Here is a 13,982-nt window from a genome sequence, read left to right as displayed (position 1 = left end):
TTGATGACATCTGGCTTTAAAGAATGAGTTGTTTTGGAAACACATCATTTTAGATTGCTTCCAGTATTTGGTTTTGCGACTTTTATGTGTCAACCTCTACATTTTCCATGCTTTGAAAATGAGATGTCATGCACACTGTGACTTAGATGTTTTATGGTTGCACAGCAATTTGCAAAGGTATCCAAGCCCTATATAAGTCTTCAAATTTTGTCACTTTAAATCCACAAACCTCACTGTGCTTTTACAGCATACCATGTCTTTGACCAGAACAAAGAACTACCTCACTATAACTTTAAGGATAAAGAGATTATGAGGAAACTAAATGCTTCGTGAATGTAAGTGGATAATTATTAGCTACATTAATCATACAGTAGTTTCACTTTCACTATAGTGAGGTGAATGAAGCATCTGTATAGCATAATGTCATATGAAGTAAGGTTGTTATTGAGTTGTTGACATGTTAGTTGAAGTATAGTTACGTTGATTCAGTAGCAGTGGGACGCATACTTAATACATGTACCAGGTATGTCCAAAAATGTTTGTCCTCACTTAGCTGATAATCAAATTCTGTATGTTTCATATGCGTGGTAGAATGATGTAAGATTTTTATGTTTCCATAGCATTGAGATATTCTATGTTATTGAAGATATGCGATAGTGTGACTGGGGTGAAACCCTGACAGCAGCTTTATGATCATGCAGCTGTATTACAGCTACAGCAACTGCGACCTTGACTTGAAATTTGTGCAATTTTATATGCATTTTCCATACATTATGTTTCAAACCCCCACAATCAGCCTATTCTGAAAGAACAAAGTAAGTTTCTGGGTTATTGTATGTAGTGAGAATCTGAACCCTGCAGGTTACAGCCGCCCGTGAGGGAACCCTCCTGTTTCACATTTCAAACCCTCATTCAGACCAAAGATACCCACTGTTCACTCTATAAGATGATGGTGATGGTACAGATGAGCGTGGGGATAGCGAGACTGATGGTGGTCCTAGCAGAGGTGATGAGCGTGATGATGATCACGACCTGCTATTGCCTCCAATGACAGCCCAGAGTCCTTCACAGGTAAAGAGAAGCGCAGCAGAGTTGCGGGTCACATCAGGCTGACGGTGGGGGTCTTGGCCAGCATCAGCAGGATGTGTGAGATCACATTAAGTGGAATGAATGTGATTGGGCCCCAGGCTTATCATCAATACATAGAGCTCCAACTGTTTCTGGATTACATCGTGAAGGGCAGCAAAGAGGGATCCAAAAATTGCCTGCAATTTACTGGTGGGTGTTTGGAAGTGAATGTGTTTCTAGATGAGTGTGTTTTTTGAATATGAATGAGAATCTATGTAGTGTGAACAATGATGTAGACATACATCAGGTCCTTTTAAAATATGTTTTTTTTTTTCTTTGCCACCAGCAAAGAACAGCATGAGTCCCCGCTTTACAATTCACACTTTCTCATGAGTAGCACGCAGTCTTGTCACAACAAAAGTACTCTGATGGATGTCTCTACCTCTCTATGTCACTTTGGTTCTGACAGCCACTCTTTAGACCACTTTTCAGATGTATCACCCCACAGGGGGAAAAAAACCAACAAGAACAGAGAAGAGTACAGGGCAAGGAAGAGCCAAATGAAGAACTGAGGTAGAAGGGAGTTCAGAAAAAAAAAAAAACTTGTGAGAGATACTGGTGTCTTTGTCTGCTTACAACAGCATGTTTTGGGATGACATGGCGTGTTGGTTGAGAGTCAGTGTGGTTATGTTGAGGTCGTGGTCGATAACACTTCACTACACGGTGGAATATGAAAAGTATTGATTTGCTTTTTACCTTGGACAGCTTTGAGCACAAAGCCTGTGATGTTTCTGTATGCGGCGTTCAAAGTCAATACGCCTCTCCCCACATCAATCTAGCTTGTAAAAGAGAAGGAGGGGGGAGAAAAGAGATTCTTGTCATATCAGACAGAGCTGTGTCCTCTTCGGGGCTTTGTGTTACAGAGGTCAGGCTGGTTGTTGTGTTTATTACCTTATGGATCTGAGATGGTGGTCAGGGAGGGATGAGGGTGATGGGAGTTTGTGTCAGACAGGTATGGTTTGAAAGAGTGATGCTTTTGGTCTCGTCGGTTCAAAGCACCATTGCTGCATGTTTGCCTTTCACAAAGGCAAAATTTGAGAGATGCATGGCTGATAGTTGACCAGGCAAAAAAAAAAAAAAATCTACCACCTGACCTGTTACTCTCTGCTGCTTCTCCAGAATATAGATGGAAATCTTAGTTGTTTCACTGACTAATGCTCTCTTTTGCCAGGCATGTCAGCCATGCTCTGGTAAGATTGCAGCTGTATCACAATCTTTGTATTTTTATAAGCTAGATTCTGTGACATACTAAAAGCTTAAATAACTAAACCTGGTATTTAGTACTGCCAGTGCATGCACATGCAGCGACCTTCGCCCTTCTGATTACATTTACGTTTTTAGTTTTACCAGGTGATGGCAATAAATGTAATTTTGATTCCTTGTGTGTCTAGTGTAAATGATGAACTGACAACAAAGTACTCTGACTTTATAGTGAGATCAAATTGCAGACAGGTGAACCTTTTTGGATGGCGAATGAATACATTGCACAGAAAAAAGAGCTGAACACAAATGCAAAAAATAAAAAAAATCAGATGTTTACTTGTGAAAAAAAATAAAACATTTGTTATTTCATAATTATTGGTGTTGATGTAACACTTAAATATTCCCAATAAAGTCCATTGAAGTTTGTAAACAAAATATGAAAATGATGGGGCGTGCTGTGGTGGCACAGGGGGTTAGCACGCCCCACGTTTGGAGGCCTTAGTCCTCAACGCGGACGTCGGGGGTTCGACTCCCGGTCCCGACGACCTTTGCCGCATGTCTTCCCCCCTCTCCTCACCCTCCTTCCTGTCTGCCTACTGTCGAAAAAATACGAGCCACTAGTGCCGCAAAAACTCTTCGGAGAAAAAAAAAAATATATGAAAATGATTCAAGAAGTGGTAATACTTGATAATCCCAGAAAAAGGATTGGAGTGTAAAAATTGCAAGGTCAAAAATTGCTCTGACCTTGGTCAGAGCTCCAGGTATTTAAACCACTTGTAATGTGTGTGAAGTAACCACAAAAAATGCTGTCCACTGTTTTTCAGACACAGAGAGAAAGAAAAGACTGTTCCAAATAGTACCCTTTAAGTCTTCTGAGTCTAAAAAAAAATCAATGAAATCAAGAAGAACTGACAGACGTATTTGAGGGCGTAGATCTTGTGCAGAAAAATTCTTCTCCACAAAGAGAGCAACAGAGGAAAAACACACTTGAGACAGTCCTCGATGTTAAATCTTGCTGATCTCAGATCAGACAAGAGGGAGGTCTACAGGGAGAATAGCAAAGAAACCGACAACTACAAAGGAGCAGAATAACAGATTGCGGAGCGTTTCTTGAGATCACAGAGGAGAAAAAGGCAGACGGACACAGGAGGAAATCAAACTTCAGATGTTTCTTCATTGCTCTCATGCATTGTAAAAGCCTACTTGGAAACACTGAGGGCTATGAGGAGTATACTCGTATGGTGATGCAATCACTATCTTTGAGCCTGTCTCTCAGTCTACTATTTTTCCTTGGACACCAGTAATGGCCAGGAGTCTGGGTGAGACCACTGGGACAGATCTGAATCAAGTGACTGATGCACGACAGGCTGAGAATTAGATCCATCTGCTATGATCAGAGGAGAGGTGTGGCTCTGCAGACATCTAAGTGGCTGGATTAACCATTGGCCATGAGGGCTATTGATGTTATTGAACAGGGAGGCTGATGTAGGGAGTCCTTGTCAAGGTGTGCGATTATGCTGCTGTGGCTGCTTGGCATGCTTGTGGAACAGGAAATGTGCAGTGACACAAACTAAAAAAAAAAAAAGAAAGTCTAACAAAAATAGTGGGACTGAAAGAAATCTGTCTTTAAAATCATATATCAGACTTACAGTACACATCTACACAACTGTTGTTTAAAAGTGCTTGTTACTGTAGTGTACAAATTGATAGTTTTAAATCTCCTCATATATGCATATGCATACACAGCTAAATTATTTATTCTCTTGTAACACCATAAAAATGTGGAGAGCATATTGTGAAGAGACGCAGGCAGTGCAATGTAACAGAAAAAAATTTAGAATAGAAACAGTCACAGTCCTTTCTTCTTCTGGCTAATGTATGATTGTGACTTTTTATGTTACAATTTACCCATTATTTTTATTTTGTGGCTTTTTTTGTATAAAAAATGTTTCAGCAAAATTTTATAACATTTAATTGCTGGAGATAATCTCAAAATCCCCCAATGTCACGACCACTGCAGTTACGGGCACCACTTGATGCATTAAGTAATTTAACAATTAAACCTGATAATAATTTTGTGTTGGATGTGAAAGAAATGGACAGATGTGAGGATCAGAGTTATTTTGGCGGGAATCAAATGTCAGCGACCAGACAGCTGGGTCCAATCATTTTTAAAGGTTGCTCACAGATAGCCTGGACAAAATAAATAAAATGAAGATAAACACAAAAGAAGATACTTGAGGTGTAAACAAACGAATGTATGCAGATGAGTTCAAAAATAGTTATTCACTTTAAGAGGGATTAGGGATTTCATTATAATTTTTCATTTATTTAATAATAAATCACAAATTCTGGTCATCAGCATGAAGCAGTACATGTCTGGAGCCACACCTATCCTTTCCATGATAAATGCAGAGCTGCAAGAAACATTGAAGACAAGGCACAAATACAAATGGGGTTGAGGGATATCGTGAATAACAGAGAACCAAGTTCATCCTCTTATCGAAACAGTCTGGTACTGTTAATCAAGAAAGAATGGAACAAGCATTCCAGGGAAACATTAAGTTGGCTCACAAACAAAACCTTCGGGCCTATAAATCTGGTTATATTTCAGCCGAAGCCTGTTACTTCAGTTCTTATTTCTTCTTTACCTCATTTTGACCCAAGCCCCCGTATCTTATCTCTGTTGACCAAGACAGGGCGTGAAGAGTCTGCCTTTTGCAAAAGAATGCTTTAATTAAATTCACAGTCACGGCATCTGGTTAAAGGTTTTCATTTTTCACAATGAATTGTGCGAAAGGGATGTTCACATCTTTTGATGTGTGATAGTCTGCATTAATATGGATGTTGAAATTTTAGGCGGCTTGACACAATGCTGGTCTCTCCTAAATAAAGATAGGCTTCCAAGTCTGGAAGCCTATTTCTGTCACTTTGTCACTAACCATTTTGACTTTAAAATTTAACAATATGTTGAATTACTAACTAAATCTCATAAATATGATAGTTCAGATTGTTACATTGAATGTCAACATTTATGACTGAAAATCCTAAGTATGACTGACAGACTTTGAATAGTCCCGATTTCTAACAGTTAAAAACTTTAAAACTTTAAAAAGTTTAAAACTTTACTTCTCAAAATTGCCATGAAATTCAAAATTGTAATTTTAAAAAACTCCTGACTATGACAACACAAGCTATTTATTTCAAGTGACATAAAAGTGTTTCCACAGAAATCAAATGGGAAGCAAAGCAACCAGAAAATCTATTCAGCTGGCTGGCTCTCACTTTTTGTTTTCTTTTAATTCTCCTCTGAGTACAAAATGTAAGATCTTAAAATGGTTTTCTGAATATAACAGGGAGGAGACAGGATGACAGTGTTTTAGCCACAGAATTAATTTTTTCCCCATGAATAAAGGCATTATGCTTTGTTTATGGTGCTAATATGGCTGGAGTTGGACAGGCTGTCTAAACTCCTGTAAGATGGTCACGTGTGCATAAATGTACCCGCAGAAGCTGGCAGACACACACACACATAGACACACAGCACGGCTCTGTTGCTGGTGCCAGCATATTGTTCAACATGTTTAGTTTTGCGACAGGAATTCTGTCGAATTTCGTGATGAGGTCACGACTCGCTATGAATAAACTGAAACACACTGCAGGGTTTCAGAGACGTGCTTGGTCATCACGTAGATGAACAAATTCAGGGTGGTGACACACAAACAATTAACTCATTATAATGACGAAAGAAGTTCTTTGTTCGCCAGCATTTCTTTATTTTTTTTAAAAAACTGCCAATAATATGTCAGCAAAGAATTCTGGTATATGTTTTCCATAGTTGAGAATTAAGTTACAGCTGTAGTTATAGCTGTACATTCAGAAGCAGACAATATTCTGCATCGGTAAAGTGGATGACCTTCATTAACTCAAGTGTTTGTTTGTAGAACAGCATGAAACTCAGTGAATTGATTTTTCTTAAAGACAAAAAACTGCAGGAAGATGATTGGCACCTTGCTTTTAAATCATGCTTAATCTAAAATGACAACTTCATTACAGAAACAAGCAAATATTTCACACAGGCTACACTTGAAATGTACGGAAGAGGATTAGGGCCACTGGAAAAATAAAAATAAAACAGTTCTGACTTTAATCTCAGAATTCTGACTTTAATCTCAGACTTCTGAAATTAAAGTCAGAATTCTGAGATTAAAGTCAGAACTGTTTTCCAGTGGCCCTAATCCTCTTCTGTAGGAAGTGTGACAAATGAAAAAGTGCTTAAATCTCTGAAAAAGGGTTAATTAGAGTTACTTTAAAGGCAGTGTTTTATTGCAATTTTCTTTCTCATAAATTAACTAACAAGAGTACAGACTGAACACTATGGTGCAAAGGTTTTAGTGATCTAATTTAATTTAGTAATGAAGCCAAATTTTATTTTTTATTTTCTTGTGTCTAAAACAATTAGATGATGCTGTATATATTTCAGATTAAAAATAATAGACCCATATTCTAACATATTTCTTTTCCTTTATATTAACTGTCAAAAAGACAAAGATTACAGCGAACAAATTTATTCAACAGTGCGTGGTGCCGGAAGGTCCCTGATTGGGCTGGAAATCAGAGGAGCATCACATATTTTGATGTCAGAAAGCAGAGCATGTCCTGCTTCTCTGAGAATCATAGAATTGCTCAACCTAAATTGTTTTGTTGACTTTATAAGTAAAATCTTAACATAGTCAAGTTGTTTCAAATGTATCAAAGTTACACGTTATTTTATTTTATTTTATTTATTTAACTTCAATATAACAGAATTTCTGTGATGGACTGGCGACCTGTCCAGGGTGTACCCCGCCTGTCGTCCGAAATGTCTCACTGGAGATAGACACCAGCACCCCTCCTGGCCCCGCTAGAGATAAGGGTGTACAGAAAATGGATGGATGGATGGATGGATAACAGAATTCTTTAGAATTAACTTGTTACTGAGAGGTTTGAAATTCCAAAGGTGTTTGCTCCTCACCAAAAAATACTTTAATGCTAGAATGTTAAACATTTGTCAAAAAATCTGAAGCAGCCAAAAATTAAATAAAAAAGCTCCCCCCCCACAAAAAATTTCGCAAGTTAGGAATACCACCACAAAGCATAAAAATCCCTCCTGCATATTCCCCTAGTAACTTTTGTGGAAGTGACTCGGAGCAAGGCAGTTAACACCCAGCTGGTCAGGAGGAAAAGCTCAGTGAGCCACGCAGGGGAAACGTTGGCCCTCTGAGGTGTAAATGTGTGGAAGTGAATGGGGGCAAAGTGAGGCCTTTCTGAGAAGCAGCACGTATGCTTGACCAATACCGCCTGAGTAAATAAAAGTGAACATTTAGAAAAAGGCGATTATTTTTCTGGTCACGTTGAGGACGCACTGTCATTCTGGTTTGATAAAGATCCCCAGTTGCGGTCAAAAGTGCACAGAAAAGAACGTGGCCCGGACCCACATCCTGTGGAAGCACACCTCATTCCAGTTTATTTCCAAACACAAACTTCACATTACTCTCAGCTGGCCAAGTGCACTGTCATTTCATCAGGTTTTCCCCACGCCGCCACACTAGCCCCCGATGGTCTAGTAATTTTCAGAGCGTAACCCATAAAGAAGCATTGTAATGTGGATCTACCTCATTATTGCCGGGTCAGCGTATAGAGCAGAGCAGGAGAGTAGGGCGCCTCGTATGGCTTGTTAATTCAACACCTCTCTCATTCAGCGCTGCATTTGTACAGCTGGCCTTTTTGAAAGGAGTTCAAGCTATATCACACCCACATACAGCGTATGTAGTGACAGCACATATGCACAATAACACAAATCCCAGACGTTGCCCTGACATCACTCCACACCACTGGGTTTCTGCCCAGCCTGTGGTTCTCACCTTGGGAAATGACCCAGTGACTGTCCAGCCACCCAGGCATGAAACACACACCCTAAAAAGCACAAGGGCTGAGTATAGATCGGAGGTCTGAGTGGTTTGATGGAGGCAAAGCTGTGGTAAGTATGAGTTTGTGAAAAAAATCAGCTGGAAACTGAAGAGGAATATGTGTGCAGCAGGAGTGTATGTGATATTAAAATGCAGGAATGTTTTTCTCGATAAAAAATGTTCTTTAGCTTCATGCATGTGACTTAATGTGGCCTGTGGGTTTAGGCTAAAATTAGAATATGCTCTTATTTTAGGCAAAGGTTAGTACTGCATGACTTCTTGCCCTTTTGTGTTAACAGAGTTAGCAAATAAAACTGTCTCATGGGACCAGGCAACAACACCAAGAAATGGCTGTGTAGCCCTTAATATTTTAAAATTGTGTATAAGGCAGAATTCAGGGCACTCAGAAAAAGAGATAGTGGGAACAAGATAAAAAGTATTTCCAATGCTAAACACAACATCATCTTTATTGTGTCTTATGGCTTAAGACTGAACAGAACCTACCAAATTAAATACCACAAGGCCACATTGTGGTATTTAATATCATTGAGCAAACTGGTGCTTTAAAAACTTTATTTATTGGGGAGGTTTCTTGCTCCAAAAAGTTTAAGAGCCACTGCTGTAGAGGGAGCAGCAGAGGGTGTTGATTGGAGGGTTTGAGCGTTGAGAGATGGAATTGAAGAAGGATTATATGGTCACTCAGATTCAGGGGGATGAGGAGAAGTACGGGGTTGGCTGTGAGGGGAGTGGGGCCGCTCTAAAAGGAGGACTGGGGGGGGTGAACTCTTGGCCTCCAGACTGGGGCTCCGTCACGCCTCACATCTTTGCAAGCCACTTGGGCCTGATGCTCAAGAGGGGGAGTCGGTTCAACCTTTGTTGCAGTGGAGGAGTGGGGAGTGACAAGGCATACCAGCATATCTGACATGTCAGAGCAGTTGGCTGGGAGACCTGGATTCTGGTCAGATCTGACGCTAGCCATCTGCTTCAGAATAAGACCGGCCTGTTTTAAGTGATGACTCTGCCCCAGGGAGGATATGAAATTGTGCTTCGAGGAGAAAAAACATAGGAAAAACACACATGGCAAATCAGGTATTGATGAAATATGCACAGACTTATTTCAGTAAGCAAATAAGATCTGTGTATCCTCAGGGAAAGCCTAAATGGTGGTTAAATAAATCAAAAGGAGTTTTTTTTCTTTAGGTGAAAGGCAAACAGAAATGAGCATGATCAGATTTGAGCTTTCGTTCAAGTCCCCAGTAGGATATATTTATCCTTACCTCTTTCTCTCATAGAGCTCCATTTAAAGTCATTGAGCGACGGGAAGTGATGAAATGGAGCAATTATGTATCCATTTGTGCTATTCAGGTGAAACCAGGTGTAAAATTTCCAATCTGTGCAGCTGCTGTATCCTCAATTCATTGTGCTTTCTTGCTACTGTTGCCTGTTAGAAAGTAATATCTGAAATATGGACTAAATATTACAAGCAATAAAGCTATTTAACGTTATTGTATTACTTCCAGAAAGATTGCCTTTTCCACCCTGCAAATGTATACCAAAAAATTGAAATAACAAAGGTACTGCTGCATAACAAAACAAATCTTAACAGAGACATTTCTGAATTTATATGTTCTGCTGAGAAGGAACAGAATGCAATAACAAAAAAAAAAAAATCCTAATCAAGAAGAAACATGGGTAATTTGATATACAGACATTTAGGAATATGAAGAAAATAAAATGCTTGCACGCTCATCCTGAACGCTGGGATAAAAAAAAAAAAACACAACCTTTTTTTTCTCTGTGAAAACAGATAGCCGAGTCATCTCCCGTTGAGCTGGAGATTAATTTTCATTTTCCCAAACAGTTTGTGCATATAAATATTCATGAACCACCTTGAAAAGCGGTGGGCAACTATAAGACGGTCAATGGAGAAACCAACAACTCCCCCCTCCCCACTGCCTAATCTGCAGCTGTGCTGAGGGAGAGTGGGGGGTTAGCTCATGATGAAAGACTCTCACCATCCACGACCTTTCCAGTCTAAAACAAAGATTTGCACAATTAACTACTTTTAAATGTCATCCAACTGCCAAATCTGCATATCAACGCCAAGGCTTGCATAGAAATGAGGATGTTTGTGGACGAATCATTTTTCTCCCCTGTCCCGTCGCCGGTGCCAGCGAATGGGTGGCTCTTTCTTGTTTTAGCCAGGGAAGAAATGTAAATGTCAACATATCTTGCGTGGAGATCCTTCTGTTGCTAATTAACCTTTGCCGTTTAGAAGCTAAACTGGGCTCTGCCTAAACGCCGCAATTAACTGGAGCTTGAAAGACAGAGAGACAACATCTACATGGAGCCGTGGAACACAGCGAATCACGCCGACTTCATTATCCTTGCAGACGCACCTCATTTTTTGTCATTGGTAGATATTCTCCCCAGGCTGCAAGAGAAAAAGCCTATTGGGACAGTGTCAAAACTTTGTGGATTAACAACTCTCATTACTTTTTTTTTTTTTTATATCTCCATAAGGACTATAGACGGAAGGCAGTTTAGCTGTAGCCCCAAGTAGGAGTAAAACCATTAAAGGTGGATTCATTCTCATAAATCATCATACATCAAGCTGAAGACTGCTGGGGTCTATCATATTCACATTCAATTTTCAGATTTAGTGACTGGGAGGAAAAATGTGTCCTCCTCTAACTGGCTTTAACAGTCCACAACAAGAAAAAAGGACCGGTGTAATTTAAGCACTTTCCTCTGGTGGTCTCGGTGGGTCTCCTTTGGGCCTGAGCTGCACAGGCTCCTCTGGAGTAATGAATACCAACACTGAGCTCAGACCTACAGCTCAAAGCCAGTGTCAGTTACAAAGTCAACCCATTACCATCTTCACTATTCAACAATATACTATTTCCCTCAACTGTAGAATAAATAACATTCAACAGACAGAGCAGGTAGCTGGAGGTGGAAAAATACCATCTCGTTCCACTGGGAGGGAAGTGAGAAAACTATATGATGATGGACAGAGATGATTTTTTTTTTTTTTTTTTACTTTTATATGCTGATAAATTTTGAAGCTCAAGGAACTGTCAGGCTAGATGCAGACATATGATTGACATAATTTCCAGGGGGAAGGGAAGAATGTGGATTTGTAGAGGGCAGGGGTGATGTGGGGAGAATGTGGATTCAGTGCAAAATGATGAGAAGCTTTACCATAGCAGACCTGACACCATTTAACCACAAGGCAGACACAGTACTGCGAAAATGTTTTAATATTTAATCAGCTTCTTGTAACCTTTTAAAATGGTCTCTTGTTTTCTTTGGTTCCTTTTTTTTTTTTTTTAAACTAATTTGAGTCCAGTCATTATACCTGACTTGCCATGACAGCTGATTATGCAGAATAGGCTTCAGTAGGAGGAAAGTGGGCAAATGGAAGACAAAAAATGTGTCTAGCCTAAATGTATGGAAAATCTACAGTACAGAATCTTTAATGTAGGAAAACCTACTAAGCAACATACAAGACTTTCACATTTTTGTGAGAAGTATCATTATACTGTAACTCACATCCCATTTTATACCCAAGTATCTCTACATAATTTTACCCTCTTTAATTTCATACCCAAGTGTATGCCCGTTAGTATGTTGATTATCTTTGGAGATGTTGTGTTATTTAGTAACACAACTACTAACAAATCTTAACAGAGACATTTCATGTGACGTCACAGCGACATACCGTGAGAGCACAGAGTACAGATGGAAAACAGGCAGTGAAGGTGCTGATGAGCAGACGTTTGAAAAGGAGAGAGAAATGTCGAGCCGCATGCTAGCCCTCTTCAGAGGCTTCCGATGGGCCTGCTAGAACATTATATTTGGTGTCCGTTCAGTTCTATGTAAAAATCAATAAGGTAGCTGCAGCTCAATCAAAATATTGTGACAAGCGTTCTGAAACATTACAGTATAATGGATCACAATATCAAAAATTGTTCAATGGTCTCGAGCCTAAATGCATTGAGGAATTGCTGGTGAAGTGTGTGAAGACTGCAGATCTTAAGGGAAGCTCACTCCGTTTTTTTAAGAACCAAACCTAAACAAGGTGAAGCAGCATTTAGTTTCTATGCTCCTCAGCTCTAGAACAAACTCCCTGAAAACCTGGGATGTGCAGAAATGTTTGGTTTTGATAAATCAAGATTGAAAAACCTTGCTGTTAATGGAAGCTTTCTCATGGAGCCTAAGCATTTGCTTTATCATTTTTAATGTCTTTTTTTATTAACTTAAATGAGCATTTTAATGTGTCTTAAGTAGTGTGTCATGTTTTCAATGTCTATTTCATGTTTTTTTAATTGTACTCAGCCTCTTATCTCTATCCATTTATTTGTCCTATAAAGGATTTTGATTTATGATATCCATAAATAGTGTTAAACAAATAAACCTGCCTTCCCTTCACTCACAAACATCTAAGTCTAGCTCTAAAGTATTACTAATCAGCTCTGACATGATAAACTTGTTGTCGCCACATGAATGCTTGAGGAAAGCGGGCCGACTGTTTGTAAAACAAAGCCTTCATTATGAGCAGGACGCACTGCATCAATTCTTATGAAGAAGTTCAAACAAGCTTCTGCCTTTTCAGTCGAGGACATCCGTCAATGTCGGCTATGATTAGGTGAAGAAAAATACTAATTTCTCAGGAAGACTGGGATAATGTCCTTCCAGGTCCAACATGACAAATGTCCTTTATGGTCAGTGTCAATTCTTATCAGTACCTCATTAAACATGTAAGTGAACACATGAATATTTACCATGTTTAATTACGGCCCTGTGTCGAAGCTGTGTCGGAGTGGACCTGCACTCTTCTTTCAATCCTAAAGGGCATCGTCTGAACGCGTACCTCTACCTTGATGAAGTCTGAGAAGTCTGAGCAAGTCGAGTCCCCCTCAATCAGCTTGAGAACTGTTGGCACTGCCTCACATTTGCAGGGCCGTCTAATTGGTGGCAGTAAAATTCAACAAGCTGCATAATTTACTTGAGAGAAATGAGAATGAAGTGAACAAAGATCAGCTCATTTGTGGCAAAGAAATTAAAATGCCTTGTCCTTCCAAATTCAGAAAGACTGCAAGAGATTCAGAAATGACCAGGCCAGATATTAATGGTCTCTACTTGTCAAAGTAAAGAGACTCGGGGAGACATATGATGCCAAAACCCCTTTTTCACATTTGTTTTTTCACAAATTGTTAATAAATGATAAATGATAAACCTAAGCCCAAATTTTGGATTGGGTTTAAGAATGTTTTGATAATTATGTTGATCCTTTCTACAATAAAAAAAAAGATGAACAGTTGTTCAAAGCAGATCAGTTGCAGAACAGTTCTGCTTTCAACACTTAAGTCCAAAGCAGAAAATCATTAATTTAACCAGAACCAAGTGGAGAAAATTTAAACAGTTTAAACTGTAATGACAAAGAAACACATCAACTGGTTTGGTGTAAAGAAACATTTAAAAATAAATCTAAACCAGACAAAGGTAGGACTATTCTGAAACAGGTGTCATTTCCATCTGCAGTCAGAAACTCTGCTTTCACACACGTTTTGCATTAGGGGAAGGTTTTAATTACAGTAGCAATAAGAGTTGCTGTATCCATGCTCCTCACTTTCTGTATATTTTGATTAAGATTTAAAATACTCCCTTAGCTCCTGTGAGCTGAGCCTCAAACTGCTG

The sequence above is a fragment of the Xiphophorus hellerii genome, chromosome 12, assembly GCF_003331165.1.
Source record: "Xiphophorus hellerii strain 12219 chromosome 12, Xiphophorus_hellerii-4.1, whole genome shotgun sequence".
NCBI lineage: Eukaryota > Metazoa > Chordata > Actinopteri > Cyprinodontiformes > Poeciliidae > Xiphophorus > Xiphophorus hellerii.
This window is presented reverse-complemented; position numbering follows the sequence as displayed.